Source organism: Puma concolor, chromosome B2, assembly GCF_028749965.1.
Source record: "Puma concolor isolate L17-30 chromosome B2, mPumCon1.1.hap2, whole genome shotgun sequence".
Classification (NCBI taxonomy): Eukaryota; Metazoa; Chordata; class Mammalia; order Carnivora; family Felidae; genus Puma; species Puma concolor.
In genome coordinates this window covers 26,182,100-26,195,398 of record NC_141671.1, presented here as the reverse complement: position 1 = coordinate 26,195,398, position 13,299 = coordinate 26,182,100, and positions in this window count along the sequence as shown.

Below are 13,299 nucleotides of genomic sequence, written 5' to 3'. Positions count from 1 at the left end.
CAAAAGCACAAGTAACAAAAGGAAAAATAAAAGTGGGACTACACTCAAGTAGAAAGCTTCTGCCCAGCAGAAGAAACAATAAATGAAAAGACAATCTAGAGAATGGGAGAAAATGTTTGAAAAATCATATATATCTGATAAGCAGTTAATACCCAAAAATATAGAGGAGATCCAACATGCCGGAGAAGTAGGGGGACCTGAATTTCCCTCATCCCTCAAACACAGCAGTGTTGAGGCCAAAGGACTTTGAATTCCAAGAGTCCGGGCTGCAGAGTGACAAAGACATCTCCAGGGACCCACGGGGACAACCTGGCAAGCCATAGGTGCATGACTGCAAACTGGGAGAGATAAAATGGGCCATGTAGGCATGGAAGGGAGGGATCCCCTTCTGTGGAGAGACAAAGGGAAGAGAAAGAGAGGCTTGGAAAGCATAGGACTGTATCTGTAGGAAAGAAAAACCACGGTCTGGGATGGACAAAGATCCGATCTCTAACTGTGGGGCTTTCTCCAGACTGGAGCCGGCTTCCAGGATCGCTCACCTGGCGAGGAGGGGAGTCAGCCCCAGGCTCGGTAACTACTTCAGAGGCACAGTCTGCAGTGGGAGAAAGCAATCCCCTCCCTGGAGTGCTGTGGGAAGAAGGTATATAGCCATTCAAAGGACAAAGACTGCCTATGCCTGCTAGCCAGAGGCCATATATCTGTGGCACAGAGTGACACTTCCCCGGACACTCGGGCACACAGAATGCACCTGTTAAGATATTGGGGTTTAAGTGCCAGCCAAGCACCAGGGAGGCTCGGGAGTCAGCAGAGCGGGACAAACCACCTTGTTCACACCTGCGGCACTGTGAGGACGGCCTGAACAGAGTGGTTTGGGACACCAAGTCCAGAGAGGAGAGACTGGGGTGTCGCCATTTTTCTCCCCATCACCAACAAAGTGGGGATTCATGGAACAGACAGCGGGGCCCACAGTGGAGGTGGGACCAGCCCACACCAAGCCACACCCTCTGTGCCTGGTAACTGCATTATCTACTGGAGCGGGATTGATGCTGCTGAACCTGAGGGCCCGTCCTCAAGACCAGCGTTGTTGCATTGCCTGGTTTAATTACTGGACAATTCTTATGATATGGATATATTCTTCCTTCCTTCTTTCCTTCTTATCTCTTCCTTCCTCTATTCTGGTTACTCTGGTTGTTGGTTTGTTTAAGCAAACATATTTAATCTATTCTCTTGATACATGTTCTATATCTCCTTCTTTATCCGCCCCCCCCCCCCCCCCCCCCCCCCGTCTCTGGATTAAGCCATGGAGTTTCTCGGCCTGGTCAATTTTCTTTTTACCTTGCCCTTGTCATATATCACCTTGTATGGGATAAGGCCTCTTCCATCAACAATGCCACCACCTCATTGTTTTGCTGTAGCTGGCACTTTTTTGTTGTTGTTTTCTTGTTTGTTTGTTTGTTTGCTTGCTTGCTTTCCCAGGACTACTTCAGTGAACAAATCAAAGCACACCTGGTGGAGGATCCAAAACATCACTACAGGTAAGGAGATAAAGCAACCAGGGTCACAATAACAGAGAACAAGTAACACAACCCAGAAAAAACTCCTAAAGGGCCAGGCCCTGGACAGTGTATGACCCTCTTTAATAGTGCTCACAGGTACAGGACACATAACAACCTTTAAAACACATAAGGGACAGAAAACTAGCCAAAATGATGAAACAGAAGAATTCTCCTCAAAAGGAATTCCAGGAAGAAATTATAGCTAAAGAATAGCTCAAAACGGATGTAAACAATATAACTGAACAAGAATTTACGATAATAAACATAATATTAATCACTAGGTTTGAAAAAAGCATAGAAGACAGCAGAGAATCAATTGCTGCAGAGATCAAGGAACTAAAAGATAGTCATGATGAATTTAAAAATTTCGTAAATGAGGTGAAAAATAAACTAGAGGCAATGACAGCCAGGATTGAAGAGGCAGAAGGGAGAATAGGTGAAACAGAAGATGAAATTATGAAGCAGAGAAAAAGAGAAATAAAAAAATCTGGACCACAAGGGGAGAATTAGAGAACTAAGTGATTCAATGAAATGTAAATAATATCCATACCATAGGAGTTCCAGAAGAAGAGAGAAAGGTACAGAAAGGTACTTGAACAAATCATAGCTGAGAACTTCTCCAACCTGGGGAAGGAAACAGACATTGAAATCCAGGAGACACAGAGAGCTCCCTTCAGATGTAACAGGAATCGATCTTCTGCATGACATAGCACAATGAAACTGGCAAAATACAAGGATAAAGAGAGAATTCTGAAAGCAGTTAGGAATAAACGGGCCTTAACATACAAGGGTAGATACATAAGGATAGTAGCAGACCTATCGACTGAAACTTGGCAGGCCAGAAAGGAGTGTCAGGAAATTTTCAATGTGCGGAATAGGAAAAATATGCAGCCAGGAATCCTTTATCCAGCACAGCTGTCATTCAGAATAGAAGGAGAGATAAAGGTTTCTCCAGACAAACAGAAACTGAAGGAGTTCATCACCATTAAACCAGATCTGCAAGAGATCCTAAGGGAGACTCTATGAGTGGAATGTTGCAAAGACCACAAAGGACCAAAGACATCACTATAAGTATGATCCCTACAAAGAGCACAATGACACTAAATCCATATCTTTCAATAATAACACTGAATGTAAATGGACTAAATGCTCCAATCAAAAGACATAGGGTATCAGAATGGATAAAAAGAAAAAAGAAAAACAAGACCCATCAAATTTCTGTCTACAAGAGACCCATTTAGAGGACACCTTCAGATTGAAAGTAGGGGATGGAGAACCATCTATCATGTCACTAGGAGTCAAAAGAAAGCTGGAGTAGCCATACTTATATAAGACAAACTAGATTTTAAACTAAAGGTTGTAACAAGAGATGAAGAAGAGCATTATATCATAATTATGGGGTCTATCTATCAAGAAGGGCTAATAATTATAAATGTTTATGCACCAAATTCAGAGGAACTCAACTATATAAAACAATTAATCACAAACATAAGCAATCTTATTGGTAAGAATGTGGTAATTGCAGGGGGCTTTAACACTCCACTTACAACAATGGACAGATCATCCAGACAGAAAATCAATAAAGAAACAATGGCCCTGAATATGATACACTGGACCAGATGGACTTGACAGATATATTCAGATCTTTTCATCCTAAGGCAGCAGAATACACATTCTTTTTGAATGCACATGGAACATTCTCCAAGATAGACATACTGGGTCACAAAACAGCCCTCGATAAATATAAAAGAATTGAGATCATTCCATGCACACTTTCAGATCACAATGCTATGAAACTTGAAATTAACTATGGGAAAAATTCTACCAGACATTTAAAACAGAGTTAATACCTATCATTCTCAAGGTGTTCCAAAAGATAGAAATGGAAGGAAAGCTTCTGGACTCATTCTAGGAAGCCAGCATTACCTTGATTCAGACAGAGATCTCACAAAAAAGGAGAATTACAGATAAATATCCCTGATATTGATCCCTTGATCATGGATGCAAAAATTCTCAACAAGATACTAAAAAGAATTATTCACCATGATCAAATGGGATTCTTTCCTGAGCTGCAGGGCTGGTTCAATATTCGCAAATCAATGTGATACATCACATTAATAAAAGAAAAGATAAGAACCATATGATCCTGTCAAAAGATGCAGAAAAAGCATTTGACAAAATACAGCATCCTTTCTTAATAAAAACCCTCAAGAAAGTCAGGATAGAAGAAATATACCTAAACATCATAAGCCAAATATGAAAAGACCACAGCTAATATCATTCTCAATGGGGAAAAACTGAGACCTTTCCCCCTGAGATCAGGAACACGACAGGGATGTCCACTCTCACCACTGTTGTTTAACATAGGGTTGGAAGTCCTAGCCTCAGCAATCAGACAACAAAATGAAATAAAATACATCCAAATTGGCAAAGAAGAAGTCAAACTTTCACTGTTTGCAGACAACATGACACTCTACATGGAAACTTGAAAGACTCCACCAAAAGGCTGCTAGAACTGATACATGAATTCAACAAGGTCACAGGGTAAAGAATCAATGTACATAAATTGGTTGCATTTCTATACACCAATAATGAAGCAACAGAAAGAGAAATCAAGAAACTTATCCCATTTACAATTGCACTGAGAACCATAAAATACCTAGCAATAAACCTAACCAAAAATATAAAAGATCTATATGTTAAAAAAATATAGAAAACTTATGAAGGAAATTGAAGAAGGCACAAAGAAATGGAAAAACATTCCATGCTCATGGATTGGAAGAACAAATATTGTTAAAATGTCAATATTATCCAAAGCAATCTACACATTCAGTGCGATCCCAATCAAAATTGCACCAGCATTCTTTTCAAAGCTAGAACAAACAATCCTAAGATTTTTATGGAACCACAAAAGACCCTGAATAGCCAAAGTAATATTGAAAAAGAAAGCCAAAGCTGGAGGCATCACAATCCAAGACTTTAGCCTCTACTACAAAGCTTTAATCATCAAGACAGCATGGTTGGCACAAAAACAGACACATAGACCAATGGAATATAATAAAGAACCCAGAATTGGACCCATAAATGTATGGCCAACTAATCTTTGACAAAGCAGGAAAGAGTATCCAATGGAAAAAGACAGTCTCTTTAGCAAATGGTGCTGGGATAGTGGGACAGCAACATGCAGAAGAATGAAAATAGACCACTTTTTTACATCATATACATAAATAAATTCAAAATGGATAAAAGACCTAAATGTGAGACAGGAAACCATCAAAATCCTAGAGGAGAAAGCAGTCAACAACCTCTTTGACCTCAGCCACAGAAATTTCTTGCTCGACACATTTCCAAAAGCAAGGGAATTAAAAGCAAAAATGAACTATTGGGACCTCATCAAGATAAAAAGCTTCTGTACTGCAAAAGAAACAGTCAACAAAACTAAAAGGCAACCACGAACGTGAAAAGATATTTGCAAATGACATATTAGATAAAGGGTTAGTATCCAAAATCTATAAAGAACTTAACAAACTCAACACCTGAAAAACAAATAATCCAGTGAAGAAATGGACAGAAGACATCAATACACACTTTTCCAAAGAAGACATCCAGAAGGCTAACAGACACATGAAAAGATGGTCAACATCACTCATCATCAGGGAAATACAAATCAAAACCACACTGAGATATCACCTCACACTGGTCAGAATGGCTAAAATTAACAACTCGGGAAACAAGAGATGCTGGCAAGGATGTGGCGAAATGGGAACCCTCTTGCACTGTTGATGGGAATACAAATTGGTGCAGCCACTCTGGAAAGCAGTGTGGCGGTTCCTCAAAAAATTAAAAATAGATCTACCCTATGACCCAGCAATATCACTGCTAGGAAGTTATCAAAGGATACAGGAGTGCTGATTCATAGGAGCACATGTACCCCAATGTTTATAGCAGCACTTTCAACAATAGCCAAATTATGGAAAGAGCCTAAATGTCCATCAACTGATGAATGGATAAAGAAGATGCAGTTTATATATATATGGAATACTACTTGGCAATTAGAAAGAATATAATCATGCCATTTGCGGCAACATGGATGGAACTGGAAAGTATTATGCTGCATGAAATAAGTCAGTCAGAGAAAAACAGATATCGTATGTTTTCAGTCATATGTGGATCTTGAGAGACTTAACAGAAGACCATGGGGGAAGGGAAGGGGGAAAAAGAGTTACAAACAGAGAGGGAGGGAGGCAAACCATAAGAGACTCTTAAATACAGAGAACAATCTGAGGGTTGATGGGTGGGGGAAGAGGAGAATATGGGTGATGGGCATTGAGGACAGCACTTATTGGGATGAGCACTGGGTGTTGTATGTAAGCAATGAACTACAGGAATCTACCCTCAAAACCAAGAGCACACTTTACACACTGTATGTTAGCCAACTTGACAATAAATTATATTTTTAAAAAAATAAAAAAATAAAGAGATGATGACCCCATTTAAGATCATTCTAACAAAAAAAAATTCCAAAAATTAAAAAAAAAATTCAATAGCAAAAAACAATCTGATTTAAAAATGGGCAGAGGAACTAAATAGACATTTTTACAAAGAAAACATATAAATGGCCAATAGATACATGAAAAGATACTCTACATCTCTTAATCATCAGAGAAACGCAAATCAAAACCACAATGAGATAATTACCTCACACCTGTTAGAGTGGCTGTCATCAAAAAGACAAAAGATAACAAGTGTTGGCAAGGAGGTGGAGAAAAAGGAACCCTTGTGCATAGTTAGTGGGAATGTAAACTGGTGCCACTATGAAAAACAGAATGGAGTTTCCTTTAAAAAGTTAAAAAAAGAACTGCCTTACAATCCAGCAATCCCACTTCTGGTTATATATCCAAAGGAAGTGAAAGCAGGATCTCAAAGAGATATCTGCACTCCAATGTTTTTTTAGATTATTCATAAAAGCTAAGATAAGGAAACAACCTAAGTGTCAGTCAAAAGATGAGTGGATAAAGAAAATGTGATGTGTGTGTGTGTGCGCACGCACACGCGTGTATACACACACATACAATGAGATATTACTCAGCCATGAGAAAGAAGGACATCCTGCCATTTGAGACAACATGGTTTGAACTTGAAGGCATTAGGCTAAGTGAAATAAGTCAAACAGACAAATACTGTATATCACTTGTATGTAGAATCTAAAAAAGCTCAACTCATAGAAACAGAGAGTAGAGTGGTTGTTACCAGGGCCTGGGAGAGGGGGGCAGGATGGAAGATGTTGGTTAAAGGGTACACACTTCTAGTTATAAATAATTTCTGGGGATCAAATGAACAGCATGGTGAATAGAGTTAAAATACCGTATGAGATACTTGAAAATCGCTAAGACAGTAGAGCTTAAATGTTTTCACCTCAAAAAAGAAATGTAAATTATGTGATGTGATGGAGATGGTAAATAACCCTCCTATGGTAATCATTTTACAATATGATCATCTCAATAGATCCTAAGTGTATCAGATCAACACACTGTATACTTTAAACTTACACAATGTTATGTTCAATTACATCTTAATAAAGCTGAAAGAGTATATATAAGAAATAAGTGTTGAAACTAATATTTTTGAATATGGCTCTCAAATTGTTCCAGCACAATTTGTTGAAGAGATTGTACCTTTCCCATGGCCTGTCTTGGCACATCCATTGAAAATCAATTGATCATATATGTATGTGTATCTATTTTTGGACTCTATTCTATTTCATATGTTCCTATGATATAGAGATATGATATAGCATATATCATCAGATATTTATTTAGATGTATTAGATATATACATACATACATGAATGCATGATATATGTGATGTATCATATATATATATATATATATATATATATATATATATATATTTTTTTTTTTTTTTTTTTTTTCCCTCCTTGACCTTAATACCACACTCTCTGGAACTTATAACATGCCTTAAAATAAGGTAGTTTAAATTCTCCAACTTTGTACTTCCTTTTCAAAGTTGTTTTGGCTATTTTAGGTCCTTTGAATCTCAACATAAATTTTTGCTAGCCTTTCAATTTCTACAAAGTAACCTGCTGGGTTGTGTTGAATCAATAGATCAATATGGGGAGATTGACATGTTAACAACATTGAATCTTCCAATCTATAAGTGTGGTAGGTCTCCCCATTTATTTTGGTTTTCTTTAATTTCTTTGAACCATGTTTTATAGTTTTCATGGCTTACACATATTTTGTCCAATTTACCCATAAGTAATTTATATTGGTTATTATAAGTGGTATCTAAAATATTTCAACTTCTGATTGTTTAGTGTGAGTATATAGAAATACAATTGGGGTGTCTGGGTGGCTCAGTCAGTTGAGCATCCTACTCTTGATTTTCACTCAGGTCATGATCCCAGGGAGTCTACGCTTAGCATGGAGCCTGCTTAAGGTTCTTTCTCTCTCCCTCTGCCCCTCTCCACCACTCACACTCTCTCTCTCTAAAAGAAAAAAAAAAGATATAGCATTGATTTTTCCATATTGCCCTGTACCCTAAAACTTTGCTAAGTATTAGTTCCAAGTAGCTTTTGCATACTCCTTTGGATTTTCTATATAGATGGTTATATTGTCTATAAAGACAATTTTAATCCTTTATGCCCAATTTGGATGACTTTATTTCTTTTTCTTGTTTTATCGAATAGGATAAAACCTTCAGTAAAATGTTGAATAGAAGTGATTAAAATTAGGCATCCTTGTCTTATTCCCAATGTTAGAGTGAAAGATTCAGTTTTTCACCATTAAGTATATTAGATGTACAGTTTTGTTTTTATCAGATTGAAATTTTCTTCTACGTCTAGATTTCTGAGAGTTGCAGGTTATTAAGAATAAATGCTTCATTATTTAATGCTTTTTCTGTATATATTGAGATGATCATATGGAGATGATCATGAACATAACACTTTGTTTTTAATCTGATAATATGGTGAATTACATTGACTTTTTTTATTGTGCATTGATCAATTTTTGAATGTTAAACCAACCTTACATTTTTGGGACAAACACTATTTGATTATGATGTATTATCTTTTTTTTTTAATGGTCATTTATTTATTTTGAGAGAGCGTGCATGCAACAAGGGAGAGTCAGAGAGAGAAAGTGAGAGAGAGAATCCCATACAAGCTCCATGCTGCCAGTACAGAACCAGACGCAGAGTTTGAAGTCATGAACCATGACACCGTGATCTGAGTCAAAACCAAGAGTCAGACATACAACCAACTGAGCCACCCAGGTGCCCTATGATGTATTATCTTTTTAATATATTGCTAGATTTGGTTTGCTAAAATTTGATGAATAATTTTGCATCTATTCCATGAGGGATCTTTTTATCTAGTTTTCTTTTCTTGCAATGTTTTTTTCTAGTTTTGGTATCAGGGTAATTCTAGTCCCATATAATTAGTGGGAAATGTTTTATTCTTTTTAATTTTCTGAGAGAGTTTGTATAGAATTAGTATTATTTATTCTATAAATGTTTGATGGAATTCAACAATGAAAGCCATCTGGGGCTAGAGATTTCTTAGTGAGAAGGTATTTAACTACAAATTCCTTTCATCAGCAAAGTGTAGTCAAGTTGTCAGTTTTTGGTGAGCTTTGATAGTTTTAAAATGAATTCTTCATCTCCTCAAATTTTTTGAACCTTTTAATATAATATTTTTCATATTTATTTATTGCTTGTAGAGTTTGTGATGTCTTCTGCTTATTATTGTTATTTATAATTTGCATCTTTTATCTTTTTTTCTGATCAGCCTGGCTAAAGGTTTGCCAATTTTATTTATATTCTCAGAGAATTAGTTTTTGGCTGTATTGATTTTCTCTATTTTTATTTCGATTTTCTATTTGATTGATTTCAGGTCTTAGATTTCTTTTCTTCTACTTACTTTGGGCTTATTTTGTTTTTCCTTTCCTTGTTTCTTAGGATAAAAGCTTAGGTCATCAATTTGATATCTTTCTTTTCTAATATAGGCATTTGATGTTATTAATTTCCCTCTAAGCACCACGTTAGTTGCATATTGTAAATTTTAAAAATTGTTTTTTCATTTTCAAAATGAAACTCAGTTCAACATACTTTTTGATTTCTCTTTTAATTTCTGCTCTAACCCACGGATTATTTTCAAATGCATTGTTTAGTTTCTAAATATTTAGATATTTTTCCACATATCTTTTGTTATTGATTTCTAATTTAATTCTATTGTGGTCAGGAAAAGAAACTTTGTAAAATTTATATCATCTTAAACATACTGAGCCTTGTTTCATGGTCCCAAATATAGCCTGTTTGATCAATGTTTCCTGTGTCTTAAAAAGAATTTATATTCTGCTGTTGCTGAATTGAGTGTTCTATAAATGTCAACTAGGTCAATCTGGTTCATAGTGCTATTCAAGTCTTCTATATCTTTACTGATTCTCTGTGTACTTGTTCTATCATTTATGGAACAATATATGTTACAACCTCTATAATAGTTTGCTATTGCTCAATGTATTTTGATACTCTGTTATGTGCACAAACAGAAATGGGTTTTGAGGGGAAATCTATAATTCTTTACAACTCTGTGGCTATTCAGGATAGGAATGCTGCTGAGTAGAAGGAAGAATCCAAATAAGCCAGTATACTTGTCTGGTATCTGTACATACAGGTGTTTATGTATGTTGCTGGACAAGGGCACGCTAGTCAGGACCAACCACAGGCCAATGTTTTCTGACTGTGATCCAGGCCTATTACCTTTTCATTTTACTCAGAGCCCAGTTTTCCCATGATCTCTCTCCAACTCCTATCTTGTTTTCAGTTCCCCAGTCCAACAAAGATGTAAATGACTGATCTTCACTAAGATGTAAATGGTAGCTAAAGACTATTATTCCTGTAGTAAGCATTTTTATTTTAAAGAGGGCTTAAATTTTCAAGGCAGCAGGATGTAGCTCAGTCGTGGAATTTCAGGCATAAATCAGAGGATAAGCAAAATCTCTGGAGGCAGAGCAGCTGGAAGCCTCGAGGAACAGCTGTAGACTATTGCATTTCTACTTGGCTTACACCAGCCTGTTTCAGGTACAGCAAGTGCTTAGTGTTTTCCAAGTTTGAATTACAGCTCTTCCACCATTCTTACCACTAAAAAAAGGAAACATGCCTTGTTGCTTTGTGTTCGAAGTATCACACTTTTCCTGCTCTCTAGGAAAATCCAGTTCTGACCAAATTCTGTACAGCATATGGACCTGAATCTGAAGTTTTTCACCTTTGCTTTCTCCCAATGTAACTGTATGGTCTGCCACAGGCCTCACAGGTTGTATTTTTAAAATTCAACAGGAATTTGTCCCATAAAGCTTAAAATGTAAACCAAAGTTGAGATGCAATGATAGCAATGAAACATCCAGCCTCTTATAATAAACCCTGATGGATCTATCACTCTGTTTTTGCTGTCTGGTAATTCAGGAACATAAAGGACTTTATTCTGTGTTGGAGGGAACAAAATAGGGATAGATTTGCTGAAGTTATAGAAACAATGATAAGAGGGGGGAGAAAGGAAACAATGATAAGAGGATAAGAAATCAACAAGGAAATTGTTGCCAGGCAACATGCTTGGTTGTCAAAGAGATAGAGCATTCTTCAATAATAACCCATGAGCAATCTTCGGTAATAGCTCATAAATCTCTGAGCTAGAAAATGTCTGTGTCGTAAGTGGGTGAAGACAAATCCTTTTCCAAAGAACCAAAGCATCAAGCTATCCCGTTCCATTCCATAGTATGAAGCGTGCTGTAAATACAAGGCCCTGGGGTTCTGCCCATTTGAGGAGTATAGTGTACTTGCTAGCGGAGCTTTTTGTGGCTTTTTCCTATGGTTGTATTCACAGCTGCATATAATGTTTTTACTTAGCACATTTAACCGAGGTCACAGAATGCACCCAAATTGTGCCCAATATCTTGTTTTGCAAGCCTGGCAAAGTCTTTGCTGGTTTGATCACCAACATGTGGCCACTGAGTCCCACTGATTAAAAAGACGATGCATGACCACGCATGAGGACTGCAGGATGTTAGGGTTTAAAGGAAACTTATAAGACATTGGGCCCACACTCTTCATTTTTCCCAGGTGAGGAATGCGGCTTCTAAGACTAATATACTGATGCCCATCTCCTTTTGCTTTTTGAGTCTACCATTCCAAATAGAACCTGCTCTTTATGTTTGGAGTCCTCTGTAGCTGAGCTTATCCTGTCATTCTCCTCCATTAAAGGACTCCATGACAGAGGACTCTGCTATACTCTTTCCTGGTCACTGGCACTGGCGTTGCACATTAGCACACCATTTCACGGGAGTATTAATACATCAACCTGAACAATGATCTTCAAGACAAGGAGTTAATCATTGTCAGCCAGAGGGCTTCTTGAACACATGCCCATCCCTATATTCTACTGAATGCAATACTGTGGCTAACAGCACAGACTCTGGAGCTAGTCTGTCTAGGTTGAACCTCGGCTCTTTGTGACCCTTGACAACTTGTCTAGTATCTCTGTGTCTCAGTTTGGCCATCTGTTAGACAAGGTATTGGTTATACCTAAACTCATCAGATTGTTGAGAGGATTAAGCAAGCTATAGTAAGCTTAGAAAAGTTCCTGTCACATAAGCATTATGTAGTATAAGATATTATCTTCCTTTTAGAGTTGCATTTATGTCAATATCATCGTTGACCATTGCAAAGCAAATTTTCCCAGGGTGATGGATTGGAACTCAGAAGGGCTGTGCTCAAAACGGTTGCCAATGGGCAGGGTGCAGGGCTGAGAGAGGTGGTGGTGGGAAGGCAAACACCTTTTCTTTTCTTTGGGGTTTTTAGTTTTTCACATGAGCCATTTGATTGCTGGGTTGGTGATTCTTAGCAATAGACGTTGAGCAATCATCTGGCTTTTTCTTGCTGGATTTTCCATGTCAGTACTGATTTTGATTTACTTGTATTTCTTCTAAACAATAACCAGCAAAGATGTTTACCAAGACTTTTATTCATTGTTGCAACAGAACTGGTTGAACTGCTCCGAAAGAGAAAGATTTCCTACTTCACTGGTGACAAGATTGCTCATGCTTAGAAGGCTTTCTTAACATCTAGGAGAAAAGAGCAGACTAGAGAAAGAAAACCCAAATAGGTTGAGAATTCTTTATCACATAGACACATAAAGCCAAACGCAGGGCTTTGGTCCTAAGGGATGTTTTTTTCTTCCCAAGATAAGTTGGTCATTCAAAATAGATTTATCCACACATACGTACATGCAAACTATAACATTAATAAAGTTCAGACAATATATAGATAAAACTCCTCTAAGAAAGCAGAGGACAGATTACCTGGAAGGGGTATTGAGGGTACTATATAATATACTAGTTAGTTCTTAGCAAATGTCATTTATCAAAATATAGACTTTTCAAAGAGTTTTATAAGTTTTATAAAGTCAGATAAAGGTGATCCCTAGGTATGAAATTCGATGGTTGCAATGATTACACATACAAAAAAATGTTATCAAAAAGAGAACTGAATGGTAATGTATGCATAAGTCACCCAGTTCCAGGATTAACTGGCCTCCCCTCACCCTCTCACCACTGCCCTGGGGCAAAATGAGTCACTTCTTTCTTTGAAAATGCCATGCCCCTCCCTCTCTCTCCTGCACCCCTCATGCTTTATTGTGGTAATTGGGTTCTGGTACTTGTCCTCTGAA